The sequence below is a fragment of the Cnephaeus nilssonii genome (assembly GCF_951640355.1).
Source record: "Cnephaeus nilssonii genome assembly, chromosome: 17".
Lineage (NCBI taxonomy): Eukaryota > Metazoa > Chordata > Mammalia > Chiroptera > Vespertilionidae > Cnephaeus > Cnephaeus nilssonii.
The window spans coordinates 7,138,129-7,152,527 of record NC_137088.1 but is presented as its reverse complement, the minus strand read 5'-3'; the positions used below and the strand labels follow the sequence as shown (position 1 = coordinate 7,152,527).

Here is a 14,399-nt window from a genome sequence, read left to right as displayed (position 1 = left end):
AAGACTAATTCTATTGTAATTCAGTCTGGCCACAATATAAGTTCCTTGATAGGGAGTCATGGCCTCTAAACAGGAGCATTCATCACAACACCATCCTTCAACTGGATCTTTTCTGCAAGGGACCAATTGCAAACGGTCAGAAATCCCTTATGCCCAGACATTTTTTCTACTACCCCCCAATAATACTAAGATTATAACACGGTTTGTCTCCACCAGGTTACAAGCCCTACTCCTAGTCCAGGAATACCACCTCGAGACACCATGGCCACCTCCTTCCGCGCCCAGGCCTCATGTCCCTCTGACAGAGAGTAAGACTCTCTTGGCTCTGAAGAAAAACAGCGCCACCTTTCAGCAGGATGCAGCTGCAGAAGAGACCCCGCACCCCTTTACTCTGAAATATTTCAGAGCCAAAACCATTGAGGGGGGAATGCTGAGGACGTTAGACAACCATGAGCAGAGCAAGAACAACGGGCCAGGTACAGAAGTTAGCGGGGCGGAAAGCCCCAGGTGCCTAGCAATGGACACTCAATGGTAGGGTGGGACTCGCCCACAGGGTGACTTTTCCTCCCCTCGCATATCGCTGGGCATGAGGTTTGGACCCCCTGACCTTTCCTCCCTAGAGATAACATCTAGGCCTCGGTTGTATTTCAGCTCCAGGCCCAGAAAAGCAGCAAAACCAGCCCTGGCTGACCTCAGGACCAGCCGCACTGAATAATGACCCTGTGCCCTGGTGCTGGTCAATCCATCAGAGGAGACCACAACCCTGAATAGACACACCTGGAAAACTGCTCAATATTCTATTAAGATCTTTCCCTGGGACCCTCCCCCCTTAAATCTCAGCCCTTAAAACCCTTAGGATGGGGGACCCAGCGTGCTCTCCTTCCTGGGGGACATGCCCGTGTCTTTCCCGTTCCCCATGTGCTTCCCCCCTCCTTAACCTCCATAACTTGTTTCCTAAACCCCTTTCTTCTAGGAATTCCTTTTTATATCTCTGTAATTTACCCAATAAGTGTTCTCTTAACAAAAAAATAAAAAAGGTGTGTTTGGTGTTTTGTTTCTCATTCTCCTCCTTGCTTTCGGATTATGTACAGAAGAGAAGGGGAAAATTCAGCATTACATCGCCATCCACCATCAGCAGCAGCCTGAGGGCAGGGTAACTGAGGCAGAAAGTGAAGCTGGTGGGAGTGGGAAGAGCAAGCCTCAGGCACCTGAGAGCTTGGATTCGGGTGGCAGGAAGGATTCAGAGCTGGGACCGCAATGGGCCGTCGGGGGAATCTCAGGCTCGCAGGCACCAGGCGGCAAGATCCGCAGTCCTGGGAGGGGCACCTGACATTCACTGGATGGAGGAGCTGGAAAACGCACTGGCGGATTTCTAAGAGACTTTCAACAAGGATTCGGTTAAAACAGCATTTTAAATTTTCCTTCTAATTAGCCATAAAAGGAAGAGACCAATCTCGAGTACTCTGGATGCGTGTCATTCTAGTAAATCAAAGTCCCGAATGATCAATAAATTGCTTTTCAAAAGGCACAAAACCACATTTACATGACACAAACACAAAGGCAGCCCCTGCCGTATTTTCTGAGGCCGGAGCTACACAGAGAAAGTGACATGGTGCTTGAGACCGGTTTTCAAGAGGTCAGGAAAGGGGTCGGGGTTGGGGGAACCGCTTATGTACATTGGAGTATCTTCAGGAAAAAAAAAAAAAAGCATAATGTGAAGAGGCCTGGGTTATTTCCTTTTCTCCAGGGACATCTAGGCCTCCACACCTAGAAAATGGCCCTGCACACCTGGAGGCAGTTACGTTTCTTCCCAAGTGTCTGCTCAGTGAGATTATGTTCAGCCCACAGAATGGACTGGGTATCTCAGCTGCAGATCGCGTATCACAAAAAGCACCAGTGGCATTACACTGTAAATCACAAAAAGCCACAAAACAACTTTCCATAGAGTGTTCCCCACCCTCCTCTCCCTTCCCCCAGTTAATGATATCTAAACGTATACCAAAAAAATTATCTCATTACTAGAGGCCAGGTGCACGACATTCGTGCACGAGGCGGGGAGCGGGTAGAGTCCCTCAGCCTGGCCTGCACCCTCTCACTCCCCTAAGCCGGCAGGCGGACATCCCCGAGGGGTCCTTAGCACTGCTGCGGAGGCAGGAGAGGCTCTCGCCAGCCGTGAGCCCGGCTTCTGGCTGAGCGGTCTGCCCCCTGGTGTCAGTTCACATCATAGCGACCCGTCATTCCACCATTCGGTCTATTTGCATATTAGCCTTTATTATATAAGACTAGTAGCCCCTTGCAGGAAGACTCCTGCAATAGGGCTTCCTGGTACGCTCTCCCCCGCCCCGCCTGCTTGCCTCCCTTCTCCGCTGGCCGGCCCCGCCTGCTTGCCTCCCTTCTCCGCAGCTTCGCTCCCTTCTGCAGCACTTGGCTTCTTCCTATGCTGTCTTGATATGCAAATTTACCGCCATCTTGGTTGGGTTAATTTGCATACTCACCCTGATTGGCTGGTGAGCATGGCTTAGGCGTAGCGAAGGTGCGGTCAATTTGCATATCACTCTTTTATTAGGTAGGATTACTTAGGGAAGGTAATGGGGGGAAATAACACATGGTTGAATACAAAACCAAAACTGGTTTTCAAACAGCATTTAGGCAGTTTCGTACCGCTTTTACTCTCCTTACACAAATGCAGAATTGATTCTCCGAGAGAGTTTGAAATGGGTGAGGAGCCTGACTCCCAACCAAGTCCATCATTCAGCCTCCCCCCACCCCCCATAACCTTCTGGAGGCTCCATGCTACTCTGGTCTTACTGTCACTAGCAACTGGTCACATAAACACATTCACATTAGGGTGTTTCATGGCCCATTAGTTCTTCGGAGTTACCCCAACCAAGTTCTTCTAAATTTTAAAAGAAGGTATGATGAAAAGGGGTAATTGTCCAATGGTGGCACCCATGCCCTAGATGGGGTGGCACAGAGCTGGGTCAAGGGGCTTCGCTGGTCCTCAATGGGTGCTCACCTCCTCCTGCAGGCTACCCTGATTGAAGGCATCATGAAATAGCTGACCTTTTATTCTTAAACCCTTACCAATTCTCCTTAGTGAAGTAAATGTTTATATGCTATTTATGATTTACATCCCATATAATAAAGGGCTAATATGCAAATTGACCGAACAGCAAAACGACCAGTCGCTATGACATGCACTGACCACCAGGGGGCAGACGCTCAACGCAGGAGCTGCCCCCTCGTGGGCAGTGCGTTCCCACAGGGGGAGCACTGCTCAGCCAGAGCCAGGCTCAAGGCTGGTGAGCGCAGCGGCAGTGGCTGGAGCCTCTCCCACCTCCGTGGCAGTCGGACATCCCCTGAGGGCTCCCAGACTGTGAGAGGGTGTAGGCTGGGCTGAAGGACCCTCCTCCCCCCGCCCCCAAGTGTACGAATTTCATGCACCGGACCACTAGTACTTATATATAATTACATATATGATGCAAGATTCAAAATGAAAAGGTCCAAAACCGCCGAAACCGGTTTGGCTCAGTGGATAGAGCGTCGGTCTGCGGACTGGAAGGTCCCAGGTTCGATTCCGGTCAAGGGCATGTACATTGGTTGCGGGCACATCCCCGGTAGGGGGCGTGCAGGAGGCAGCTGGTCGATGTTTCTCTCTCATCGATGTTTCTAGCTCTCTATCCCTCTCCCTTCCTCTCTGTGAAAAATCAATAAAATATATTTAAAAAAAAAAAAAAGAAAAGGTCCAAAACCTCTGAGCTTTCTAAATGAACTTTAGGATATTTATATGTATACAAACATACATACATATGCACTTTTTACTTTAACACCTTTATTCTTCCTTCTCCCATATTATTGTTCCTTTAATGTACAGATACTATATGTATACATTGCTCTGGCAGTTTGAATATAGCCATCCTGGGCACCAAATGGTCAAATTGTAACTTTACATAAACTATGACCCTGCAATTCCACTTCTGGGCATATGTCCTCAAGAATTTCTTTTGCAAGTGCCTACATGTAGTTCAAAGATGTTTGCTGCACACATCAACATAACAGTTTTAAAAAAATAGAGAAGCCATCAAATGTCCATCGTGGAGGAACAGATTAATAAAATATGGTATTTTCACATGATGGAACGATATTTAACAGTTAATATCTGAACATTATCTGTTTAAAACAATCTGATAGTCCTCGCAAAACCACCAAGTGATGATGTACAGAAAGTGAAAGAAACAGCCCTCATGGAAAAGTCTATATTGGAAAACTCTGTACTGAAGTCCGCAGTAAACACGAGGCTATGTTCTGCCTCACTAGGGGGAAAAAAGCGAAGTGAAAAACAAGATTCTGGGTTTTTTCCTCGGCCTGTGAAACTGGCAATGTTGATGAATGATTATACTCATTGTTGGCAAGGCATGGGGATCTGGCACATCCACACACTACCAATAGCAAAGTAAATGTATAAACTCTCCTGGAAGATTATTCCGCAATATGGATCAAAGATTTTTTAAAAGTAAACAAATTTTGACAAAGTAATTCATCCTAAGAAAATAAAGATGAGTACAAAGATGGAGATACAATAAAAAGTAACTGCTTAATGTTGTAAAGAATGATTTTGTTGCCCAGCTGATGTGGCTCAGTGGTTGAGTGTTGACCTATGAACCAGGAGTTCACAGTTCCATTCCCAGTCAGGGCACATGTGCGGGCTCCATCCCCAGTGTGGGCATGCAGGAGGCAGCCAATCAATGATTTCATCTCATCATTGATGTTTCTATCTCTCTCTCCCTCTCCTTTCCTCTCTGAAATCAATAAAAAAATTTTTTAAAAAAACACCAATGATTTTGTTGACTAAATTATGGTACATAAACGAAATGCATTATTAGGAAGATAAAAATAACGACAAAGAATAATTATTGACATTAATGCTGCTCATATGTCTTTTAATAAAAGAAAGATCTTAATTGTGCTTTAAAAAATTATATTCACGTGGTCCTTATTATTCAAGGATATCTGGTACCAGAGAAGAGTCACTTAAAGTGAGTCCATGTAAAATGGAGACCAAATTTCACAGTAAAGAATGCAAAGTGAAAATGTTCGATTAGCGCTATATTTGAAGAAAAAGAAAATAATTTGATATTTTATCAAACTTTGGTAACAGTATTTTTCATGGGAAGGGTATTTTAGGCTAGATCCTAAAATTCATGTCAAAGCCTAAATGGTCGAGAATAGCCAAGACAATTTGGAAGAAAAAGGCTAAAAAGGGAAGACTGATGACAAAGCTTTAATAATTAAATGAAAATGGTATTAGCTCAGGAATCACAAAAAGAACAGAGTGAAGAAACAGATCCAGAAATATAACAGAAATTATACATGACAGAAATAGCAACAACAAAATAAGAAATAGTTAACTATGCATTAAATAATAATGGGATAGTTTTCAATATGGAAAACAATTAGATCCCTGCCTCACACTATACAGAAATATAAATTTCAGATGAGTTTTAAAGTATTGCCTAGTATAAAATAGCAATGCATAGAAAACCAAACTTGAAAACCCAGATATATATATATATATATTTTAAGAACTCTAAGGGAAATGGAAAGTACTTGGTAAAAGAGCAGTGAAATACATTTCTGATTAACAAATTAACCAAAATTAGACCATCTGGTTAATGCCAGGCACACTCAAGGATATGAGGATCCAAGGAACTCCCAGCAGAGAGCTAGTGGGAGAGGTAAGTGGCACACGACTCACAGGGCAATTTGCAAAGCCTAGGAGGGTTGAAATAACAGACAGATGTTGATGCAAGAGTATCCTACTACCCAGATATTCAGCTTCTGGAGGTACACACCCTAGACACCCTCATGTGTGTTTCTACAAGATCTTATCAAGGATACCCCCCCCCCCCCGCAATCCTATTTATAACAGCAAAAGGTAAAAGCATCGTTTTGTCCATCAGTGGGGACTATTTAAACTCTGGGATATCAAAGAAATATTACACCTACAATTATCAACATATGTAATCAACACACGTCAAAAACAATACTGGGTGAGAAAAAGGAATTCACAAAAATAAATGACAGGCCTCTATGTACCTAAAACTTTAAACATGGAAGAAAACTACATGTGATGGGCGTACACACAGTCCCAATGTTACAGGTTGTGTGGACTCAACCCCAAATTCTCAACCTTCAGTGTCTGAATTTCCCTCTTGCTCAGCAACCTCATACTTAGTCTAAGTAGCTACTAAATGTAAAGTACTATGCTAGGTGCCAGGGAGGACTAAAGAAATATTCAAAACCTAGCAGGGTTTTCACCCTACAATTCAGCTAGGGAGAATTGCCTCAATTCTGAAAGAACAGCCTCAATCCTCACTCTAGGTCCCATAGAGCAGTGGTCAGCAAACCGCGGCTCGCGAGCCACATGTGGCTCTTTGGTCCCTTGAGTGTGGCTCTTCCACAAAATACCACGGCCTGGGCGAGTCTATTTTGAAGAAGTGGCGTTAGAAGAAGTTTAAGTTTAAAAAGTTTGGCTCTCAAAAGAAATTTCAATCGTTGTACTGTTGATATTTGGCTCTGTTGACTAAAGAGTTTGCTGACCACTGCCATAGAGTATACACTTAAAAGAATGCTTTATTTTCTTTCTTTTTTTAAATATATTTTTATTTATTTCAGAGAGGAAGGGAAAGAGAGAGAAACATCAATGATGAGAGAGAAACATCATTAATCGGCTGCCTTCTGCATACCTTCAGCTGCTTTCTCAATCCCCAGCCCACAACCCAGGCATGTGTCCTGACCGGGAATCGAACCGTGACCTCCTGGTTCATAGGTTGATGCTCAACCACTGAGCCACGCCGGCCAGGCAAGAGTGCTTTGTTTTCAAGGCCCAGCTTCTTCATCTATAAAATGGGAAAGCCACCTTCCTCCCACTGTGAAGATTTAATTAATATTTATACAGTGTCTAGCACAATGGCAAATACCCAGCACTAACCAAACAGAGGCATGGCAGCCATGACATGAATACAATCATCTAAACAGCATCTGAGCCACACTGACAGTAAAATGGGAAGGGATGCACAGGAGAAGGGGGCTGGCTGGGTTCTCTTGGGTTTCCACAGCTGGGGACGGCATCCTCACCCCGCTGAGGGTTCCCCTGGCAACGTGGCCCCCATGCTGAGGAAGGCAGAGGGCTCTTCTTCCAGCAGCACTTTGGCTACAACCCAGGCCTATTTATTCTGCAAGTTCACCGTGGACAGCGCTCTGTGAGAAGAGCGACCAGCTCCAGGAAAGAGATCTCCTTCTCTCATGCCTTTGGGGGGGATTCTGGGGTGAAATGACAGCAAAAGAACCCTAACTACACCTCGGTCAACTTCTCAGCGGACCCTCCTTAAAGTTCCAAGGACATACTGCAGCTCCGTATCACTAAAGAGAAGGCAATAAATAGTGTCTCAGCTCCACCTGCCCCAACCCACAGGCCACCCTCCTAACACGCTGGGGTAGTGTTCTATCCATGAGCTCAGCAGGCACCCGAGGAGAGAGAGGTCTGCCTGCCAGACACTGGGAAAACTATGGTGTTTGGAAATCAACTTTTGGAGATTCCTTTCCGAGGGCCTGGGAAAGGAAGGTGGGCATTTCAGTTCTCCTGCCAAGGTGGCGCCACCAGGTGGCAACGGCACAAACAGCTCCCAAATCACAGCCGGGAAATTCTGTGCTTTTCACCGATTCCCAACTTTGAAGAGCACAAATTAATTCCATTTTTATGTTTCAAGTGAGAACTCATTCACATATTTTACTCATTCATGTTTTATCATCACACTCTTTCAGATCTGCATTTTTCAAATGCACTCCAAGAATAAACCAGCCTCCATATTTTAATGTCGGCACTGTGATATCGGGGACCCAGCTGGTTGCACCACCCAAGAACCAAGGACCAGGGTGTTGCGGGGACCCTCGGTTCAGAGTCTGAACTGGCTGAGGTATAGCTACCTTTGGTTTGCACACATTTAAAAAGGAGGTAGAAAATCAGCAGTTTCATTTTTTGCTTTGAAACTGTGATAAAATAAAAGTAACAGTCATAAAAATAAAACTCGCCTGACAAAACTAAGCAGGGTGCTGGTTACCCTTGGGTGACAGTGCCTGTAGGGGTAACGGGAAGACTGGGAACATTCTAGCTCTTACTCTGGTCGCTGGTCCCACAGGTGTGCTCATTTTGTGACAATCCACTGACCTAATGTTAAAACAAACTCACCCAGGTCTGGCCAGTCTTCTGTCCTTAGCTGGCCTTTGTGACCGAAGTCTGGGTAAGCACAATAATAACCAGGAAGGCTTATAAAGCACAGTAATAACCAGGGGAGGAGGGGGGAGATGCTCCGTTCTCAATGAGGTATTTCAGTCTGTGAATCAACTGAACGGAAGGCCAAGGCCACACAGAGGAACACTCCTCTGTCCCTCTGGGCAGGGAGAGAGGAGACCGGGCACGGTCTATGCCACTGTTGGTTTAAATTGCCATGGCCAGGAGAGGAGGAACGGGAAGATGGAAAGTCCTCTTTCCAAAGTCTTACCAAACCGAATTTCCCTGGAAAGAAGGACTTTTAGATCTGTAAATCGGGTCCTATAGAGGCTGCTGTAAAAATTGCTTTCAATGGCCTCCATTTCCACCCATAGTTCAGTTCCTCCTGGACCATCTTCCTTCCACTTTTACATCTATCAGGTCCCCTGACCCCCCAACTGCCTTGGGGAGACTAAAAGGCAGGAATCGTTCCATTTTACAGATTTAAAAGTTGAGGCTCAAAGATGTTTGTCAAACTTGACACACAAAAAAAGTAGTCATCTCACCACTGAGCTGGGGCAAGGCAGACGGAGTTGGGGAAACGGGGTGATAACCTCAGAAGAGGAGGGGCAACCCTCTCCCCTGCCCAAAGTCCTGAGAGCCACTCACAGCCCCCCAGGAGCCGCCTCAAAGGATCTGGAGTAAAAGAGTCACACCTGACAACATTTACACATCCTGAGACCGGACTCCACCATCCCCTGTGAAAAAGGGGAAACATCCAGATCAAGGGTGGGGAGAGGGAGCAGCAATGAACCTAAACTCAAGGCATTTCCTAAAAGCTGATGGGAGCCGGTACCTTTCTTAGGAAGTCACTGGGCCCAAACTGGTGTGTGCAGTTCGAGTCCCTCGGATACTGGATACCGTATCTCCAGGGCACAGGGCTCATTTGGCAGAAGGAGATGGAGCAGGCACCTAGCAAATTCTCCCAACCCTGCCGAGACGTTAGCAAACCGACCGGTAACGGAGAGGATGCTGCAGCTGCCGCAGGTCCAGGGGTTCCCACCGCCCAGTGGCCCAGTGGCTTCTACGCTCTCATCCCGCAGGTCCCCCGCGGGGTGCCTTGGGATCAGCTCCTGACCTCTCCAAATAAGGCGGAGTTGGGGGAAGGGAGTATGAGGAAGAGACTGGGATGAAGCTGAGGTGACCACCCCCACCCCCACCCCCACCACCTTCTTCCCCTCTCCAGGCAGCCCGAGGACCCGACCACAGGCAATCGAGTCAGATTCCTACTCCGTGCACCAGCCGTGACCTTGACCGAGTCCCTGATGATCCCATTTTACTGAAATTAAGAGTCCGGAAGAGTCGAGTCAGCTGCGTGGGGCTGATGCGGACGCTTACCCGACGGCTTCAGGCGCCCCGCCGGCGCGCCCGCAGCGTAGTGGGTGCGCGGTGAACCGCAGCCCGAGAGCTACGTGGCGGGTGGGGACAGAACCGCCGGGGAAACGCAGAGGCGAGCTCCAGCCCCGGCCGCGGGAGCGAGGCGAGGTCCCCACTCTGCAGCGACGCCCTAGCAAGTTCAACCCCCCGGCCTGAGCCCCTCCGCAGGGGCGGACTGGTCTGTCGGGGACCCTGGGTCGGGACCCGCACGCGGTGTGCCACACACCCACCCCCGAAGTTGCCGCAACCTAAGAGGGGCAATGGCGCAAAGCCGCGGGAGGGAAGGGGAAGGGGAGGGGAGGGGCCGGTACTCACGCAAGGTAGCCAGGCTGGAGCAGGTCCGTGACCCGGGTCATCGGCGGCGGCCAGGCTCAGGCCACCGCGCCCCGGGGTTCCTGGGGCACCTGCCGCAGCGCGGCGCGCGGAGTAGGAGGCTGCGAGCTGCGAGGCAGGGGCGCGGCGGGTCGGCGCGCGGACCTGAGCTGCAACGCCGCGGGGCTCGGCCGCCAGAACCGCAGCCGCAGCGGGAATCCGGGAGCCGCCTGGAGGCGGGAGCGCGGGGCCGCGGCTGCGAGGGAGGCGCCCGCGCCGCAGGCATCCAGGGCCCGCTTGGCCGCAGCCGCCGCTGACACCCGCTGGCCCAGCTGCGGGCCAATCAGAGGCGCCCGGGGCGGGAGCGCGTGCGGGGGGCGGGGCGGAGCGCGTGCGGGGCGCGAGGCGGGAGGGGCGGGGCGCGAGGACGCTGCGCCGGGGCAGGGGTTGCCAGCCCGCGGGTACCTCCGAGCTCCTCCGGGGCGCGGGCCGCACGCGCGGGGAGGGCGGGGCGCCTGTGGAGGAGGCGGGGCTGGGGCTCCGCGACCCCTCCTGGGCGCTCCCTGGCGGCGCAGTGCGGGGTCGCGGCCTCGGCCCGGGATCCCCCGAGCGAGACCTCAGGTCATTCCCAGCTTGGAAGGAAGGTTTTTCCCTGTCCCCCGCCCCTGAGCACCGGGGTCCGGCCCGGCCTGGCCGCGGAGTGACGGGTCACCGGATCCGGGGCCGGCCTGGCTCTCCCAAGGCCGCCGCTCGCGGGCCGGAGTGCGGGCGCCCTCCCGCCCGCGCTTCCCCAGGCGCGGCGTGGCCCTTCTCCGGAGACAACTCTCGCTCACTCCACAGTCTGTCCCGGGCATTTCGTCACCGTGCTGACCCACCCCCCGGGCTGGACTCCTTTCGTCCTTTCGAATCTACTGTGCTAGCGACGCTCATCCGCTCCACACACGGACTGGGTTCGCTCTGGGCTTGGAGAGCTGTCCCGGGCCACGGCGCGCCCCAACTCCCCGAAGTCCCTTCGCTGTCGCGCCGCCGGTTAGTGAGCCCGCGTTGGCAGAAGGGCGCCCCAAGATTGCTGCGGATGAGGGACGCGCCCGGGCCCTGGACGGAGGGGAGCTCCAGGGCCTTGGGAGAGCCGCTGGGAGCTGGAAGGTTCCGCGCCAGGCCAGGACCTCAGGGCGCGTTGGCATCCATCAGGCACAAGGCCTGGAGTCTTCCTAAGACGGACTGCCTCGGTGCCGACCTCTGGGCTCTGAAACCACATTGTCAATTTTAACTGCAGGATGGGAGTCACTCCGTCAGAGTAAAACGTTTGTGGAGCTACATTGTTGATTCCTAAAACCCTGGAATCCTCAACAGGACGGGGGATTGAGGCTGTTCTCTGTGTAAATTTGCGCCACAGAAATGGATGGCTTGCCCGTTTGTTGATCTGTCCACAACAGAAACAAACAAAAAAACAACCTCTAAGAAGGGAACTTGGAAGGTAAAGAAGTTGATTTCTCTACAGATCTGGTTTCCTCTCTTAAAGGGATTTTATTGTCTACAGACTGGTTCAAGTGGAAGAAAGTTTGTATTTTGTTTCTATATTGTTTAATTTTATTTATCTGTGCTTGATTCGTATTTGTGTGGTGCGAAATTTAAAACGTGTAAGTGGGTACACAGTTCCCATCCTTGTCTCCCAGCCTCTCAATTCCTCTCCCTGGAGGCAACCATTACTAGATTATGTTCTGTGTAGTCTCCTAGAGAAAGGAGAAAATGTATTTGTCTAGTGTCCTTATTTTTACCGTTAGTTATACAAAAAGCTAGGTCTAACTTCAGGCACATGTGGATCAGGCGTTCAAGTGAGGTCCCAAGTATACCTAGAATCTCTGTCTCACTACTCCCTTCGTCTTCTCTCTCCCTCCTCCTCCTCCTCTTCTTCCTCCTCCTCCTCCTCCTCCTCCTCCTCCTCCTCCTCCTCCTCCTCCTCCTCCTCCTCCTCCTCCTCCTCCTCCTCCTCCTCTTCTCTGCTGTCCTCTATTCTAAGGACTTCATTGTTAAGCTGACACCTCGCAGCTCCTCCAGGTTTATCTTCTCTTCAGTGGTCAGGATCCAAGATTGAGGCGAGTTTTCTCTTTCCCGGAGTGCATATTAAACTGCCCAGAAAAACTCATTTGCCTTGCTTCAGTCATGCTCTACCCTTGAGCTGTCTAGGACTTGGGTATTCTGATTGTTTGTGGGTGAACAAGGACCATGAGGTGAACTCAGCAGTGGGAATACATCTGCACAAATGTTTGCGGGTAGTTCGTGAATGCTTTCCTCCAGGAGCCTCCTGCTGGTCTACAGTAAGCCACGGGTAAACACTTGCATTCATTGCAGACATTGTGAAGACCTATGCTTCTGCGGCTGGATTCCAGGCCATCAGGGTAAACGTTTGAATGTAGAATGTGAAAGGATTCCTCTCCACGTGTGGCCCAACAGTGTCTGCATCATGACAAGAATGAGGGCTGGGTTCAAAGGTTACTTGACATCATGCAGGTGTTTGTAAAACGGACCTAATATATAAGTTCACCTCTTTACAAGGTCCTAACGTTTTGCCTAAGTTATAAACATTTTAAAAGAAAGACAAATACAGAATAGTTCAGTGATTTGGGCAAGGTCATAAATAATACAGAAAGAAAGTACAGATGGAAATCCAGACTGCATTATGAATGGGAAAGAGCCCCACTTCCCTATTTGTAGTCCTTTAGGCTGGAAACAAATACAACTTCAATTCTTCACCAGAGCTATGAGTGATTCTTTAAAAATCATTCCCCACGACAGATTTGGCATTGGAAGATGACTTGGGTCACAATGAGCCGGCAAGAAAATGACCTGAAATGCTATTTCCTTGATTACTCCATCCTGAGCTGTCACCCAGCAAAATTTTACTGAATCCCAGCAATACCCATCCCTTCTGTTGTCCCTTGTGATTCACAGGCAGCGCTCATTTTCTATTTGTTGCATGATCTTGACCACTATAAGAGTGTTAATGGATTCTTCCTTTATCAAGAAGAGCTCATTGACTTTTGTACACCAAGGAAATGTCTGGTGTATCCTTTTAAAATGTGAATCAGGCAGTCCATTTCTTATCCAGAAGATTGATGAGTTTATACTAGCAGGAAAAGGACATGTCTCAGGAGGATTCTGGGTAGAATTAAAAGAACATTAATCACAAGACCGGAGTGCTGGTGTGACCTTACTACTTCCTGTGTGTATGACCTTGGGCAAGTTCCTTAACTTCACTGGATCCTAGATACCCTAAATAAAATATATGGTGCAGTCCTCTCTACTGTCCTGCAAGATTGTTATTAATTGATACAATGGAATTGCTTTGCACAGAATAAGATTTAATGTTAGCTATCTAAAAATTATCATTTTAACCTGGAAAAAAAATGAGTTTACAAAGAAAGTTCCTATACCATTTTGTGGCATTCTCTGGCATAGAAGTGGTGAAACCACCTAATACTTCCCTGTCATCCAAAATCGATTTTCTTTTTATAAAATGTATCTCTACCTCTTCCATGGCACTTAGCACTTGTTATGTAACATTAGTTATTTGGGTATATCTCCAGTATCCCCAACTAGACTGGAAGCGCCTTGATGTTGGCACCATCTCAGTAAACATTTTAAAAGAAAGACAAATAAATACAGAATAGTTCAGTGATTTGGGCAAGGTCACAGCTTTGATTCCTATGGGTGCCTAGAACATTATCTTTATAAATTGTAGATAAACAATAATTATTTTGAATGAAAACGTAAGTAGATGAAAGGAAACATTTATAAACGGGACCTCATCAAAACTTTTAAAAATTGTTCTATATAAAACCTATTAGGAGGATGAAAAAAACAAGTGATATACTGGGGGAAATATTATCAAATAACATATCCGACCAAGGATTTATATTTAGAAAAAAGAACTCTCAACATCCAATAGTAAACACCAAACAATCCAATCAGAAAATGGGCCAACGACATGAAGAGATATTTCCCTGAAAAGCGTATACAGCTGGCAAATGAACACATGGAAAGATGCTCAACATCATTAGCCATTAGGGAAATGCAAATTAGAAATATAATGAGATGTCACTCTATACCTATCAGAATGGTTAGGGTAAAAAATGCTGGTGAGGAGACGGAAACGATGTCACTTATTCATTACTGGCGGGAATGTAAAATGGTGAAATCACTCTGGAAAACAATTTGGCTCTTTCTTTTAAAACAAAAATCAGACCTGCTTATACAACCCAGCAATATCAGCCTGGGCATTTATTCTAGAGCAATGGTTCTCAACCCACAGGTTGAGAACCGCTAGCAGGGTTGCCTAAGACCATCGGAAAGCACAGATATTTACATTACGATTCATAAC

The 14,399-nt window shown here is 48.1% G+C and overlaps 1 protein-coding gene across 2 annotated transcripts in view; it reads right to left on the bottom strand.

The window, feature by feature from the left end:
• Positions 1 to 10,413, bottom strand: part of MYRIP (myosin VIIA and Rab interacting protein) — a 165,226-nt gene extending 154,813 nt beyond the window's left edge. The window contains exon 1 of one of the 2 annotated variants that reach the window (XM_079795413.1): positions 10,022 to 10,413. The gene's annotated coding sequence lies outside the window, so the exon portion shown is untranslated. Of the gene's footprint in view, positions 1 to 9,667; positions 9,727 to 10,021 lie in introns of those variants that run through there. The other variant, XM_079795414.1, reaches the window with a different exon arrangement.
• Between the last annotated feature and the right edge of the window lie 3,986 nt (positions 10,414 to 14,399).